We start from the raw sequence: 17,156 nt of genomic DNA, 5'->3' as shown, positions 1-17,156 counted from the left end.
TACACACACATGCATACACATGTGCCACCCATGGCCATGCCCCGCCTCTTCTGAGGACGATGCCCACCTAGCCCAGAGCCTCCCAGCATCTCTCCCCAGGTCCTCTGTCCTTTGTCCACCAGGGCCTCCGTGACCATCTTTGCAGCTCCCTAGAAGTTTCCAGAGCTCCATCTCTTCTCTGACCAGAGACTGAAGCTTGGCTTTGTTTCATGGAAGTTTAGCTCAGGGTGAGGGGGGAGAAGACTTCAGATCATACCCCCCCGATCCGGCACAAATAACCTTGATCAAATCGTGTCCCTCTACTGTCCCACATTCTTCAATCGATAGTCTGTCAACCTCTTGGGTTTTATAAAGAGTGAACAGGGGGAAAGGAACAAAAGGGAAGAAGAGAAAGACAAAAAATAATAAGAAAAGAGTGAATGGGGGAAAGGTCTTGTGGGAGCTGGAGGAGGAACAAGAGATTAAAATACTGGAAAACCAAGGTGCTCCTCCTCCTCTCTCCTCCCCAGCACAGAACAGAAGGAATGACATTTTGTGAGAGAAGCTGAGAAGACGAGCCATGGGTCTCAGGAGACTTCAAGGCCAATTTCAATCAGCCCTGCCTGTGATCAGGGCCAGCATGAGCTGGGACAGGGTGGGCATCAGGACCCGCCTCCTCTCTCTCAGTATACAGCACTGACCAAAGCTCTGGTCTGGCAATGGCCTCCATCAAGTCCCCAGGACGAAATGAAGATGCAGCCTTGGAAGGAAGGTGCAGAAGACCCAAGAGGCAGATTAGGGAAAAGCACGCCAGAGTTTTCTGGACTAGACACAGGGATGAACCAAATGTCTGCCATTTAACAGCTCTTATCATGCGCTCATGACGGGCACTGTGGAGGGGCATGTGCCCTCCACCTGGAGCTGACTCTGGGCTCCATTATCAGAGACACAGGCGGGCCCTCATTTTTCCATTGGGGAGGAATGGGGGACCCAGGTCTGGGAGTCTGGTTGGTAACATTTATGAGAAATTTCCAGATCTTGAATGCCAAACCCTTTCAAGGAGAAGGAGGGGTATGCTGCAGGCCTGACTTTCCCCTGAGATTAGCTAATTAGAGAATTCTTCTGTGCCCCACACAGCCCAAGCCTCTTCCTTGGATCTGCCTCATTTAATCCTTGTAACAACCCTAGGACCTAGGAGGGTTGTTACAGCAGCTCGTTTCCCATGGCTTAGCCTGACAGGCGGAGTAACCAACCCAGACCACAGCGCTACTAAGGGATGGCTCACTGGAACCTGTTCACCTGACTCCAGAGCACGTGGGGCACGTACCACCCTCCTCTGGGCAGTGCCGGCCTGGGCCCTGCAAGGTGGGAGTGGCTGCAGGCCTGGCCCGTCTGCACCCTGGGCCTCCAGACTGAACCCAGGTGATAGGGTGGGTCGGTCCAGAGCCCCACGATGGGCACCAGGACACACACAGCACCTGCTGGGTCGCCCTCCCTGCCCCTGCCATGTACAGTTAGAAACTGGTTATTGTGACAATAATGATAATCAATATAGTGTGTTCAGTCATGTCCAACTTTTTGCAACCCCATGGATTGTAGCCCGTCAGGCTCCTCTGTCCATGGAATTTCCCAGCCAAGAATACTGGAGTGGGTAGCCATTTCCCCCTCCAGGGGATCTTCCCGACCCAGGGATCAAATCTGCATATGCTGCATTAGCAGGCGACAGCGGACCCTCTAAAGGAATACGGCGATTCTTTGCTCCCTCCTCATACCCTGGTCTGGTCCCTAACTGTCCCAGAGCATCACGCGGAGAGAGACCTGGCACCCACTGCCCAAACTGCATGCCCCTCCCTTTGGCCAGAGCCTTGCCCAGTCTCCCACCGCAGGTGCCTCCATCCATGCCTGTCCCTGGAAGGGTGGACTGGCCTTGCGGGCCTTCTGCTGTCCTTCAACCTGGCCTCCTGGCCCCACTGCAACCTGCAACCTGGGTAGGCCTGTGTCACGACCACCTCTGGCACCAGGGAGAGGTGCCAGACCATTTACTGGTCTCCTCACACCAGGGCCCCAAGGCTCCAGACTCCCTTTGCCCAGAGGAATGAAGGGAGGGCCCGAGGGGGCACTCAAGGACCCTCCCTTCGCCCCTCCTCCACCCCCATTCCTTGCCTCCTTTCTCATCCTCTTCCCACACCTGTTGGCGCTTCCACAGGCCGGCGCACCCTCAAGCTAAGCTGGTTCAAAATAAGAACCTATAAGAAGTGCCTTTAGAGAGCACACAGCCCATTATACAGATGAGAAAACAGAGGTCCACAGAGAGAAGTGGCTTGTCCAAGGCAAAGCTGGACCCACGAAGCCAGGTGAAGCTGGCTGCGCTGCAGGGAAGGGCACCGGGGTGTGGGGAAGCCCTGCTGGCTCCTCATTTCCACTCAGTGAGGCTGCTCCTTATCCCTGCATTCTGAGGGGCTCCCTGCTCCCTGACTGCACCAATCTCCCCCACCCCCATGGGTTCCCAGCAGGCCTGGCCAGCCCAGCAGCATGTCCGAGCCCCATGCCCTGGCAGGGCTTGGCTGGCCGCAAAGGCCAGAACTGCCCCCCAAACATCTCCCAGGAGGGGAATGCCATGGTGTGGTGCCCTGTGCTCTCCTGGGTGCTCGCTTGTGAATCCTTCCTCCTGAACAGCTGCCGTTTCCCCTCCAGCAAGCAGACTTCCTCTTTCCCCTGCAGTCAAGTGCAGCATTAGAGATCACAGCGACCATCCCTTATTTAGCACTTCTACGCCAGGCACTTCACAGATCCTATGTTGCTTAATCCTCAGCAACAGTTCTGTGATGTGGCTGCTGTCGTCTTGGTTTTACAGATGAGGAAACTGAGGCAGAGAAGTTGGGCGACCGTAGACTTTGTCTGACTGCAGGAGTGATGGCCTCAGAGAACAAGCCCCAGCCTCGGAGACAGGAGTTCCTTCCCCTCCTCCCACCAAGCCCTGACTCCTTCCTGCTTGCCATGTCCGACCCATTGTGTATCTGCAGCCAGGCTGCGGGCATTCAAACCCAGCTCTGCTGTTCCCAAGCTGCGGATCTCAAGTGTTTCATTAACCCCTCAGACCTCACTTTCTTTATCTAGAAGATACACGTGAAGGGAGGGATGAAGGACATAAAGCTCCTGGCATATACGAAGCCCTCTAGTTGTGGTGGCTGTGGTGGTTACTGCGTGTTTAGGGGCATCCCCAGCACTTTGTCCCCTCGTACGTCATCAACCTCATTCCCGAGCCCTCGCATCCCTGACTTGACAGAACACACCAGAATTTCCAGAGCCCCTTCCCATCCATCACTGGGAAGGATGCTTCGAGCCAGAGCAAAGCTGGCCCTTCTCCGGGCAGCTCAGCCCTCAACAGGGTGGAAGAACAGACATCTGTGATCTGGCCGAGTGTGAAAGGGAACCCAGAGGGCAAGGGCAGAGGGACCTTTCCAGGATGCTCCATTCAGGGATTTCAGCTCAGAAATGGACATTCTGCCGGTAATGAGCCAGGGCCTCTGGGGATGGGGGGTTAGCTCTATGGGCTGGCGCGGGGGCCAACAATGCTGTGGCCGTGGGATTGATCTACAGGATGGCTGCCCTCCCCAAAACACGCCTTGACACCTGGCCCGAGCCTCCTGCCCACACACGCTCATGTCTGAGATTCCACCCACCCCAGATGCATTAAGTTGCATTGACTCACAGCTCCTTGTCCCCAACAGTGAAGTGCACGCTCCCCGGGCGGAGGTCACACTGTGAGCCTCAGTCTTCATTCTTCATACCAGTGCAAGTGGCCTTAAGCGGATGTGTCTAGCAGCCACCCACCCGGAGCTCCTCTCCAACGCCCAAGCCCCCGGCAAGCATCTCACCCAGCCTTCAACCTCTGATATTTCTTGGGTTGCCTCCGTTCTGAAGGCTCTTGTGGGCTCCCGGACAGAAGTAACCTCTCCGTGTTTTCTCTCTACCTTACTCAGGGCTTCTTATCTCAAAGGGCTGAAATGATGGGTCTCTAGTTCCACGGCTGTGCTGGTGTGAGTTCCCCGAGGACGGAGATTGTGCCTCCTCTCCTGCTCCCACCGTACCACACACACATACGCACACACAAACACAAGCACACTTGGCCCACGAAAGGACCAGCCGGGCCCATGACAAGCACTCACTGATTCTCCAGGGGAGGAATTAAAGAACTCCTTCCCGAAGGGCCTGATCCCCTACCACCATTTTGTAGCCCCTCAGCCCTTTTCTCCAGGCCTCCAAGCATCCGGAGGTTCCACCTACACACAGGACAAGACTCCTCAGTTCCGCTGAGGATGTTCCTCCATTTAGGACCTGAGACGATGGCTGGGCTCCCAAGAGAGGTGGGGACCCGCCTGGCACCAGCAGCTGGTGAGGGGGAGGGCAGAGGGCCCTGCCAGGCCTTCCCAGCTGGGCAGGGCTATTTATACCAGCTCCTGCCCAGCCCGGCCCTAGGGCCCTGCCACGCTCCCCTAAGGACAGCTCACCCTCCACCCCAACCACCCACCACCCAGCTGGGCTGAGGACAGACACAGGCAGCCAGGCGGATGGGGTGGCAGGTGCCAGCAGGCGACAGGCAGCTCCTGAGGCCTCGGGGTTGACCTATCAGGATGAAAGACCTTCTCCAAACCGGCCAGGCTTCAGTGCCAAGCATGGTCTCATCAGACTCCCACCCCCACCAAGCCATTCACCAACCTGCAGCACCTCTGTCTCCAGAAGTTACAGGTGGGGTTGCCTGGTGAGCACAGGGCTGCCTGGTGCTGACCCGGCTGAGCTGGACTGGATACAGTGTGAGACCCCCAAGGGCCCCGTGACGGTGGCACTGTGGACCCACAGACTCTGTTGTCCACCCAGCACTGCCCTGCCCAGCAGGGACCATGTGCCGTGGTGAGGGGGGCACACCATGCTGTCCCCCACCCTGCTTGCCTTAATGGGCCATGTGGGTTGGGGCCCCTCAACCCATGTGGGTTGGTGGCCTCCCTTGCAATCAAACTTACCTACATTTTTGACCTTAGACCCCTCCAACATTATAGTATTTGATAGATTAAAGAGGCCTCAGGAGTCATCTAGTTTAGGGTGTTTTTTGTTAGCTATTTTTTTCCAAATATACATCCCCCTTGCCTCTCCCCAGTACCCAAAACAGATAAAAAGAGGGACCATTCCTCCAAAAGCTAAATGTAGAATCATCATGCATGCGTGCTCAGTCGTGTCTGACTCTTTGTGACCCCATGGACTGTAACTCACCAGGCTCCTCTGTCCATGAGATTCTCCAGACAAGAATACTGGAGTGGGTTACCATTTCCCTCTCCAGGGAATCTTTCCAACCCAGGGATTGAACTTGCATCTCCTGCATTGGCAGGAGGATTCTCTACTGCTGAGCCACCTGGGAAGCTCATATGACCCAGCAATTGCACTCCAAGGTAGGGCCACCCAAGACGGATGGGTCACAGTGGAGGGTTCTGACAAAACGTGGTCGATTGGAGAAGGGACTGGCAAACCACTTGAGTATTCTTGCCTTAAGAACCCCATGAACAGTATGAAAAGGTAGAGACCCAGGAGAACTGAAAGCAGGGATTCAAGTGGATATGTGTTCACAGCAGCGCTATTCACAACAGCTACAAAGAAGGAAACAGCCCAGTGTCCATCAGCAGATGAATGGATAACAAAACGTGGCAAATCCACACAGTGGAATGTTGAAGTGAAGTTGCTCAGTTGTGTCCGACTCTTTGCGACCCTGTGGACTGTAGCCTACCAGGCTCCTCTGTCCATGGGATTCTCCAGGCAAGAGTACTGCTTTCAGTTCTCCTGGGTCTATACCTTTTCATACTGTTCATGGGGTTGGTTCTCAAGGCAAGAATACTGAAGTGGTTTGCCATTCCCTTCTCCAGTGGACCACAGTGGAACGTTATTCAGCCACAGATAGGAAAGACGTCCTGATACATGCTACAATATACATGAACCTTGACCACATTATACCAAGTGAAATAACCCAGACACAGGACAGATATAGTATGATTCCACTTACATGAGGTACCAAGAATAGGCAATTTCATAGTGACCAAAAGTACATTAGAGGTAGCTGGGGGCTGGGAGGGGGAGTTATAGCTGAATGAGGATACAGTTTCTGTTTGGGATGATGAACAGTTCTGGAAACAGCGGTGATGGTTGGACAGCACTGCAAACATAACTTGATGCCACTGTATTACACACTTAGAATGATTAAATTGAAAAAAGGAGGTGGGCAGGGACCCAGAGGCCCACCCCTCCACCTTCCCCTCACTCCCCATCTACGGCCATTCTGCAGGATGCAATCTGAGAACCACCGGTCTAGTGTCATCACTTCCCTTTCTGGATGGGAAGACTGGGACCCAGAGAGAATCTGTTGTTTTCCCAGGTCATGCAGCCACATATGGGCAGGGGTGTAGAAGGCAGGTACAAGGGTGAACCCCAGGAAAAGGATCCAGGGCCCCTGCTTGGGCTCTCCAGTCTTGGGGCGGGCTGCATGTCTGAGTCTCCCGGAGTCATGCCTTTCTTGGAGTCTTGGTCCACTTGCCCTCAGCTTTTTCAATGGCAAGGACTAACCGTCTCGGCTAGCCCCAGATAGGGCACCCTAAGATTCCGACCCAAAGAATCAGTGCCTCTTAAGCTGACTGGCATGGGTTCTGGGAGGAAGTGGGGGAGATGGAAGAAGGCGGGAGCCAGAACACCTCCACGGTGGTCCTTTGCTCTCTCCTCCAGCACGACCACCATGTTCCTGGAAACCCTACAACGGCCCAGAGCTTGGTGCTCCACCTGCTGGCTCCAGGACAGATGCCCTTCCTGTTTCTGGGTCCAGAGGGGCCCAACTCTGGCCTGGGGCAAGATGGAAACTTCCAGAAGGGGAAGGAAGGTCTTGAAAATGGGCAGAAAGAAAAGAATCAAACATTGGCCTTGGAACTCAAGGCCACTACCTTTCTACTTAGCTCAAGAGGCCTCTCAGGGCTGGTGGACATCACGAGGGGAAACTGACAAACTCAGGGACACAGGTACCCTGTGGGTGGGGCAGCGCAGGGGCAGGGGGCCTAGGAGGCCGAGGGGCACCCAACTCCTGGAACTTCCAAAGAGCTTAAACACGAGTGGCATGGGCCACTTACCCTGGTGCTTTGGCAGGAAGCTCTGACAAAGCGAGAGGAAGGACCTAGGTCAAGAGTCACAAGCTACTACTTTTTTCTACCCATCCACTTAAGCTTCCTAGAGCACACTTGGGCTGCATGGGTGCTAAGCACAGCTCTATGCCCTCCCAACCCAACCCCGAACCCATCTCAGCATGAGCCAAGGAGAGGGAGTTGCTTCAGGGTCCAAGGGGCTCATGTGATCCACAGAGCAGACTTAGATATCCCAGTGGTCGCCTTTCATCACAATCTACCTGGACCTTGCCCATCAGCAACTGATTCATTCGCTCAGTAGGCATGAATGGGTCCTATGGTTTTCACCAAAAGTTGATTTGGGTGGCTTCAGGACCACCCTTCCTTATACACAGGAAGGGAAAGGTGAGGGTAGAAAGGGTTCACACATTGAGCTGGGACCCAGGGTCCAGAGAGAAGTCTGTGAAGAAGCAGCTGCAAGAGCCTGGGAGCCTGCAAGGCCCAGGCCTCCTGCTGGTTTCCCATCTTGATTCAGCCCCAGCCATCCAGCCTGGAGCCCTGCGAGCAATAAACATGCAGAGTGCACTGAGGTGCCTGCCCTTAGGAGAGTAGGTTAAAGTCTTCCCCTGGTAAACAAATTCATTTCCTGCCTGTTCACTCAAAACACGTTTAAGTGATGATTGAAATGGGGAGAGTGCCAAGCACTGGAAACATGGAGATGAACTGAGCCACAAACCACGGGGCACCCAGACCAGCAGGCATCTGTCAGTTACAGACGAACAAGCATTTCTGTAGCACCTACGGTCTGGGTGCCATGTGTGCCATGAACAAGTGACAGAGGGTCCCCAGGCACCTGTAGCTTACCACCCAAGTAACCCTCATACCAGATAGCACATGGTAAGAGCAGGGGCATCCTGCAAGAGAGGAAGCAGGTCCCAGGGAGTGGTGACCAGGAAGGCCCAATGAAGGAGCTGCTAAGTCACTTCAGTCGTGTCCGACTCTGTGTGACCCCATAGACGGAAGCCCACCAGGCTCCCCCGTCCCTGGGATTCTCCAGGCAAGAACACTGGAGTGGGTTGCCATTTCCTTCTCCAATGAAGGAGCAGGCACTGAATTGGTGAAGGATGGCTGGGTTCCCTTGGTGGGGGGGTTGCTGCGGTGCCAAGGAAGAACCCCAGATAAGAGGTGGCAGACAGAACAGCAGTGGGTCCACCCCAGCCAGAGTCCAGGGACCTTACAAAGGAGCAGAAGAGGGGAAGGGGGCCCTGAGTGCCAAGTTTTACTCCGGGGACCTGTGCAGCCATTGAAGGTTCCTGAGCTGGGCTTTGGAATGTTAATGTTAGACATCATCTGGAGAAGGGAATGACAGCCCAGTCCAGTATTCTTGCCTGGAGAACCCCATGGACAGAGGAGCTGGTTGGGCTACAGTCCAGGGGGGTCACAAAGAGTCAGAAAAGACCGAGTGACTAAGCATAGACATCATCAAACTGCAGAATGAGGCTAGGGAGTGGGCACCAAGAGACCGAAGGCTGGGAAAGGAGTGGGGGGAGACTGGGGGGACAGTTTATGCCAAGGAGTGTCTCAGGCCTGTCTGTGCATTATGACTGCCCCCCAGAACATGGTATCCAGTCCCATCATTTCATGGTGAATAGATGGGGAAACAACGGAAACAGTGACAGACTTTATTTTCTTGAGCTCCGAAATCACAGAAAATGGTGACTGCAGCCATGGAATTAAAAGACGCTTGCTCCTTGGAAGAAAAGCTATGACCAACCTAGACAGCATATTAAAAAGCAGAGATACTACTTTGCCAACAAAGGTCCATCTAGTCAAAGCTATGGTTTTTCCAGTAGTCATGTAAGGATGTGAGAGTTGGACTATAAAGAAAGCTGAGCACCAAAGAATTGATGCTTTTGAACTGTGGTGTTGGAGAAGACTCTTGAGAGTCCCTTGGACTTCAAGGAGATCCAACCAGTCATTCCTAAAGGAAATTGGTCTTGAATATTCATTGGAAGGACTGATGCCGAAGCTGCCACCTGATGCAAAGAACTGACTCATTGGAAAAGACCCTGAGGCTGGAAAAGATTGAAGGCAGGAGAAGAAGGGGACGATAGAGGATGAGATGGTTGGATGGCATCACTGACTTGATGGACATTGAGCAAACTCCAAGAGGTGGTGATGGACAGGGAAGCCTGGCATGCTGGGGTCACAAGGAGTCAGACATGACTGAGCGACTGAACTGAACTGAACCCTGAAACAGGTTTCATGGGTCTGGAGTGAGCCTATTTGAGTTGTACCCCAAGCACTTCCCATCTAGGTTAGTGGGGCCTGTGACTTTGGGTCTCAGAACAGTGGCCTGAGGAGCAGAGAGGAAGCACTGAGCAAGGATGGGTCACATGGAGACAATGGGAAGGAGGAAAGGATGACCAAGATTTTGAGCCAAGATGATCAGAAAGATGGAAATGCTGTCAAGCGGTTTGGGAAAAAAGACAAAGGAAGTTTGTGGGACTGGTGAGACCTGCAGGCTCCCTGGTACAGACAGTGTTGGAGAAGCAGAGCTGAGCCCAAGAGAAAGTCGGAGACTAAACGTTCAGATCTGGGGAATCCGTCCTACAGCTAATGATGCTTGAGGCCTCACCTCCCCCCTGGTGGGGCAGAGCCACCAGGGGGCACCGGGAAAAAGAGACAGTGGGGGAACACCATCGAACGGGTGTTGGATGCCACAAGCCAAGGGAGTAAGAGCATAAGGATGGGGGCGGGGACTTCACTCCAGGGGCGCTAGAACTTCAGGCCAAGAGGTGGGGAGGGCCTTCTGGAAACCAGCCGCAGGCAGGTGGGTCGGGCTAGGCTCAGCCAACTTTGGCACCGAGTGCCCAGGTCTGCTTTGCTTCCTGGTTTCCTGATCAGGAGAGAGGAGATGCGAAGCCAGTAGACTTGGACAGAGTGAGTCACCCTGCCCTTTCTTCTTTCCTCTGCTCCTTCCCTGGGCCACTTTTGTCCCACCCTCCTCCCTGGGCGAGCACGTGGATGCATCCTAAGCTTCCAGTCTAGAGCTGTGGGTGTGTGTGGGCGGGGGGGCGGTCCCTCTCTGCACCCACAGTGGGACTTCCCAGCCTGACCCCCACCTGGGAGCTCGTCTCTCTCGCCCTGGGACCCACAATCTAGGTCTCTCCTTCAGGTGGCCTCAGCTGAAATCTGGGCCTTTGGACTTTGGTCAGCCCTGTCTGGATCTGTTACTCTGTACTGTGTGACCAAGGTCACCACGAGTGTGGCAGGAACCAGAAGGTGGCAGCCTGGTATGAATGTGAGAGAGAAAGAGGGGCTGTTCCAGGCCAATGGTCCCCATTGCCATGGGGGACAAGACCCGGGTCTCCTGCATTGCAGGCAGATTCTTCACTGTCTGAGCCACCAGGGAAGCCCAACAAGACCCACACATCTCCCTAAAAATGGAACCAAAGTAAAAAGCTATTCCCTCCTGCTGGCAGCAGCCGCTGAGGATGGTTTGGGTGTATCTCTGCATCTCCCTCTCCCTCCCTAAAATCTCAGGGCTCCCGAAACACAATTCCGGGCTCTACTAGCCAAGCGGCCCCTTGGACATTCTGTAAGTGCTTCTGATGACTCCCTCAGCTCCCCGACTTCTACAAGCCACCTTTCAGGACCAAGTGGGCACCTCAGACCACCTGAGAGCCCAGAGGGGCCACAGCTCTGGGCAGCTGTGGGAGGGAGAGAAGGTGATGGTTGGGGAGGGGGTGGGACATGCAAAGCCAAGGGTCTCTCAGAGTTGCCAGTAGAGGGAGGGGCGAGCCCTGTGGGCTGTTGCTTTGGGAAGAGGAGGGAGCGGAGGGTGGGGCAGGGCTGAGGCTGGAATGTTACAGCTTCTGTTCTCCAAAGCAGCTCCCAGAGTGCCTGGCCTGAGGCTCCTGGCTGATCTGATAAGATGTGACAAGGCGGCCTGAAAAATGTTGAAACCTGTAAAATGTTGAAACCTGTTTTTTGCTGCATTGTGAGCATGAGGGTTTTGTTTTTTTTCTCCTTCTCAATTTCATAGGAAAGTGGAGTTGATCGGAGCAGAGAACAGGAGGGGCTAGGAGAGAGGGATTGTCCCCTTCAGGCGAATCGAGGAGTGGTGGCAGGGGTGGGGGGCACACAGAGCAGGATGGTCAGAGCTAAGGGGGAGGAAAAGAGGGTGAGAACTGGGAGGAAGCAGGGAGACCAGAGGCCTTGGAGAAGCGGGGAGGGGGAGGCAGGCCGAGGGAGGGAGGAAGGGAGAGGTTCCTGCCTCTCTGGCCTGTCAGCGGCTCCAGCTTGGGTCCTCAGGGCTGTGTCCCCCCTCAGGACCCAGAGGATACACAAGCTCTGGGCATCTTCCCTGAGACAGGTATGAGCCCAGGAATACTGGACCTGAGCCAGGGGGTGTCCACTAAGAAGAAGGGAGGCAGGCCCAAGGCCTCCTCCTCGGACACCCAAAGGGTCTTCTGAGGGCACCAGGACCCCAGGTGGACAATGTGTCCCGGGGGACAGGCTCTCAAGTGTGCTGGCTTTGCTGAGCACTTTGGAACTCACAGGTGAGCCCTGAACACCACGTCACACTTGGTCCATCGAGTCCTGACCCTTCAGAGCGAGAAGCTGCGGCCCAGCCTCTGCCTCCAGACCCATACAGTGCGGTTACACCGTTTCACGGATGAGGCGACTAGAGCCTGAAGATGCTAACTGACTGGCTTGGGGGTTTATGATACTCCGCCAAATGGGTTCTCTCCAGGAGCCCAATCTTATCAACTTGAGAGATGCTGTGTGTGTGCATGCATGCTAAAGTTGCTCAGTCGTGTTTGACTCATTGCAACCCTATGGACTGCAGCCCACCAGGCTCCTCTGTTGATGGGATTCTCCAGGCAAGAATACTGGAGTGGCTGGCCATGCCCTCGTCCAGGGGATCTTCCCAACCCAGGGATTGAACCTGGGCCTTTCATATCTCCTTCACTGGCAGGTGAGTTCTTTACCAATAGCGCCACCTGGGAAGCCGCTGAGAGATGCTGAGCATTCTAGAAATCATGGTGGGACCAGAGGTCTCTGGGGTGCTCACTGGGTCCAAAGGTAGATGCTTAATAAAAGCCGGGGGAATGGAAGTGTCAGCCTGAGAAGGTTCCCCCTCCAGTCTCTTGCTAGTTGGGAGTGGGGGCGGTGGGAGTGGTGAGACATAAGATGCCCTGGAGGGGCTTGACATACGCCTTCTGCGGATGGCCACAGGGCTTAGCCCTTCTATCACAGTGTCAGGCCACACAATGTCCAAGTCTTGGGACCTTGGCTGTTATCTAGTCCAGCTCTGGGCTGAAGCCCAGACTTGCCCAGGTTGCCTCCACAGTTGCGGGGAGTATAACCCAGGCCTTGTGACCCCACCAGCCACAACTCTGCCTCCTTTCCACCACGCAGCTCCTTCTCAAAGGCTCCAATCCAAGGACTAAGGCTTCATTCAGTACACGTGCATCACCTGCCTTGTGTGTATAAATACAGCCTGCACCCCCTCCTCCGCGTGCCCCACCCGAGTGCCTGAGAGATATTCCCGCAGGTGACCACGGTCAGCAGCAGAGCGTGAGAAATCCCATCTCACTCTGTGCAGTGGACACTGAGGGAGGGGAGGGAGGCTGAAGACAGGAGGGTGGAAGGGGCAAGCTTTGAGCGGGGCCTTGAAGGTAAGTTCAGCTTGGACATCTTTTACACCTGGACCTCTGCCATTTTTTTTTCACCTCCAACTCCACCAATAAGAATTCTGATCTAATCTTTTCGTAAACCATGTCTGCATCTTTAGCTCATTTTAGTTGGATAACATTTCTCCCCTGCCCAGCTCCTCCAGCCCCCAAGTTATATAAAACTGGGGTTACTTTCCCATTTTACAGATGGAAAAATGAAGTGCTTACAAGGTTAACTTGCTTGTTCTAAGAAGGCAAGTCTGCTGGTTCCCAACTTGGGATTTTGCTGGGTTTCTAGACTGCTTTACCCTTCAAGCCCAGTTCTGGTAAAAGACAAGACATAGCCTACCCAGCTGTCTTACTCATTTGGGGCTCCTATTTATCCATCAGGGTCCAATTTTAAAATCCCCTCTGGGCCTCCCTAGTGGCTCAGTGGTAAAGAATCCACCTACCAATGCAGGAGACACAGGTCTGACCCCTCATCCAGAAGATCCCACAGAGCAACTAGGCCTGTGCTCTGCAGCAAGAGAAATTACTGCAGTGAGAAGCCCATGCCCCGCAAGGAGGAGTAGCCCCCCGGCCGCAGCCAGAGAAAAGCCCATGGAGCAGCGCAGACCCGGCAAGAAGAAAAAGAAAGAAATAAACACTAAAAGCTCCTCTAAATGTGTCCAGCTTAAACTGTTCCCTCTGGGTTTTCCCCAGTTTTTATACACACCTCAAGGGGAAAGGAGAAGGCAGTGGCACCCCACTCCAGTCCTCTTGCCTGGAAAATCCCATGGACGGAGGAGCCTGGTAGGCTGCAGTCCATGGGGTCACTAAGAGTCAGACACAACTGAGCGTCACTTTTCACTTTGATGCATTGGAGAAGGAAATGGCAACCCGCTCCAGTGTTCTTGCCTGGAGAATCCCAGCGACGGCGGAGCCTGGTGGGCTGCCGTCTATGGGGTCGCACAGAGTCGGACACGACTGAGGCAACTTACCAGCAGCAGCAGGGGGAAACACTTTTCACTGAACTATCCATTGACTCTCTGTTTTTCCTCTGAAACAGTGTTTTTGAGGGGAGGAACCATTTCTTTCATTTCTGTCCACTGGGCAGAGTGCTTGGTTCACCAAGAGGCCCAGCACACCTGCCTCTCCTGCCACACTGAACGACTCCACCAGCTTACCGCAATCATTCTCACCTCCCCTGACCCCACTGGCTGCCACCACAACAAACTAAGGGCCCCACTGGTTCTCTGGGCCTTATCACACAGCTGCGGCTTCCACAGGCTGGAAATCCTTTGAGTCTTAGGAAGAAGTCTGGGAGGGAACATGGGAAGAAGAGCTGCTGGGCTGGGAGTTCACTCTCACAGCAGCTCCCTAGGGCTCCTCTGAAAGCCGTGTCTTCCACTCAGCACACATCATGGCAGACATGGCCCTGTGCTGGGCACTGGGAGCACCAAGAGGTTCCTGGAGGCACCTCTGGTGTTGCAACAACTCCCACCTGAGCCTGGGAGCTGCCCCAGGTAGCCCAAGCTCCTCCCAGACAGAGGCTGGGATGCCCAACCCCCACCTCACACCCAGGCAGCAGCGACCACCTGCCCTGGTCAGGGCTGGGCCCCAAGGACTTCACCTACCTCCACCGTCCCGCCCACTCCCTTACACCCTGCCTTTTGGACAACCAAGATCGTGACTTTACCAGCTGGCTGCTATTCAGGGACGCAGGCCACAGCACTAGGGCACTCAGCTCACTTGGGGTGGTTTTGAAAAATATAGACAGCTGGGCTCCAAAGCCAGCCCCGCTGAATCAGACTCTCTAGGGAGGAGTCCAAGAAACTGGATCATAAAACCCTTCCCAGAGTATGACAAGAGCACAATATAAGATGATGCAATACAAAGTGCCCAGCATACCCTAGAAAGTCCTTTGGCCCAAGATGTTTAACCTGAATCTCTGCCTTTAGAAGTAACTTTCAGCTGTCAGGAAACACGAAGGATAGAGGAACAAACCAAATGACACTATGGGGAAGCAACCAGACAAACACAAAGCTGCAGGCCTGAACTCTCCAAAAGTCCAAGTCATTTTTAAATAGTGTTGGTGTATATGTTCAGGAAAAACAGTGGAGTGGTGTCTCAGCAGGTAAAGACTCCATCTGCAATGCAGGAGACACAGGAGACGTGGCTTCAATCCCTGGGTCAGGAAGATACCCTCGAGGAGGAAATAGCAACCCACCCCAATATTCTTGCCTGAGAAATCCCATGGACAGAGGAGCCTGGCGGGCTACAGACCATGGGGTTGCAAAGAGTCAGACGACTCACTGACCACGCACACATGCAAACCTATGAGACATAATCGTATAATTGGAAACCAGTTTGAAAATCCTAGTCATGAAGTCATTTGGGGGATAACTGGAGAAACCGGAATCGTTAGGAATCAATAGTTTTGCTAAGAGGGATAACGGTGTGTGGTCATAGGGGTCAGCCTGACATTCTGAAACTCAGGGGGTGAAGAGGGAGGATGAGGAGAACCTACTCTGAAACGGTTCAGCAAACCACTGTGTAGCTGGGGCGAGGGCGGGGGTGGTGTTGGGAGGAGCGAGAGGAGAGCAATGACAGCAAAATGCGAGAAACACTTGAGCTAGAAGGTGTGGCCACGCGTGCTCCTTGAATTGTTTTCTCTGCTTTCCTGGTGAACAATGTTTATAATAAAACTTAGAAGGAACATAAGAAGCCCAAGCAGCTCGTGGGGCCTTGTGGAAACACCCCGCGCGGGGCTCGCACCCGGCTTTGCCCGCGCGAGCACGGAGGGCGGCGGAGTCTCCGACCCGCAGTGGCCCGGGGCCGGCAGCTGCAGGTGCGCCCGGCGGGGCGGGAGCCGCGGTGGGCGGCGCTGCGCAATCGGGGGCGCCCAGGGCGCCGTCTGCTCCCCCCTTCCAGGGCGGGTATTTCCACCGCATTCCCAGGAGCGCTTCCGCGCGCCCGGTCCCCCCACGGCGCTGAGCACGCGCAGGTGAAGACAGCCCTGCCCGGCACCTGGACTTGCCCCGCTCTCTGTTGAGGGAGGCTCCACGCAAGTTCAAAGCGGCGGCTGCCCCTCCTCCCGGCCCCATCCCCATCCGCAGGCGAGGCTGCCTGAGCGAGCCTCAACATCTTCCTCTGAGCCCCTCCAAATTCATCAGTCCCGGTGTCCCGCCACCTATTCCTCCGCTGGGTCTCCTTATCCACTCTCCCTGTCCTTTCGCTCGAGGGCCCCCCTCGCCACAGGCGCCTGGTTTTGCCAGCATCATCTCAACACCTATGGGGAGTCCAAGCTCAGTAGTAAAAAATCTGCCCGCCAATGCAGAGAACCCCCGTTAGATCGCTGGGTCTGAAGATCCCCTGGAGAAGGAAATGGCAACCCACTCCAGTATTCTTGCCTGGAAAATTACATGGACAGAGGAGCCTGGTGGGCTACAGTCCATGGGGTCTCAAAAGAATCAGACACGACTAAGCGACTGAGCAGGTACACAGGCCCTCTCAATGTTCCGCACTCAGAGCTGTGGGTCACCGGCTCTCAGCTTTGGCCACCCTGTCACGTGGCCCCAGGGAAGCTTTAAACTATTAATGCTGGTGTCCCATCCCCAGAGAAATGGATTTAACTTCTCTGGGTGCCCCCTCCTCTCTGTGAGGAGAAGGCAACGGGGAGAAACCCTGTCCTGGGTCACAGAGAAGAACCTGCCCATGGTCACAGGCGGGGGAGGCCCAGCTGAGCCCCCTCAGCCTGTCATCCATCTCCAGGGGCCCCACCCGCTCTGGCTCCCGGCACCAGCCCATCCTTTCCAGCCACGGTTTTGTCCACGTCCTTTCCTGAAGGAGCTCTCCTCTCCCTCATTGTCTGTCTCCTGGCCTTGCAACAAGTCTCCATCTTTACGGGAACAGAAGCAAAATGTTTTTCATCCAGCAACGCATCAGTAAAAAGTGTTCGGGCATGCCCCTCTATCTCTATACGCTTAGGTCTAAATCACAAGCCAGCCAGCCACCGTGTTTTCATTTTAGGTGCATTATAAAACACAGGCTAACGTGCACAGGAAAAAGATGGAAAGTATATTAAAAGAAATCATTTCCTCCTACAGCCTAATCTGATGGACACCCTCCCCACTGCCGCCCAAACCTCCAGTCCTGTGTCCTCTGGTTTTCCGGCTCCTCGTTCCCCCTCTTCCTGATTTCCAACTCACTTAGCCTTGCAGTGGGGGTACGTGTTTGTTAAGTGGTAATTCTCTCTGCAGAAATGCAGGCTGCCATCAAACACTCTTGGGGTTCAAAGTACCGAGGCCTTTCTCCTTTCTTCCCCATCTTTCTAGGTTCTTGCCCACAGCTACTTTGTGTCTAG

At 54.6% G+C, this 17,156-nt stretch overlaps 1 protein-coding gene across 2 annotated transcripts in view; it reads right to left on the bottom strand.

Moving 5' to 3' along the window:
- The window catches only part of WNT3 (Wnt family member 3), a 53,022-nt gene that overhangs the window by 10,584 nt on the left and 25,282 nt on the right, over positions 1–17,156 (bottom strand). The window lies entirely within an intron of this gene.

Source organism: Moschus berezovskii, chromosome 20 (assembly GCF_049115385.1).
Source record: "Moschus berezovskii isolate FMDL1 chromosome 20, NW_MosBer_1.0, whole genome shotgun sequence".
NCBI classification, from domain to species: Eukaryota; Metazoa; Chordata; class Mammalia; order Artiodactyla; family Moschidae; genus Moschus; species Moschus berezovskii.
Note: the sequence above shows the minus strand (reverse complement) of the source record. Positions and strands in the feature narration are given on the sequence as shown.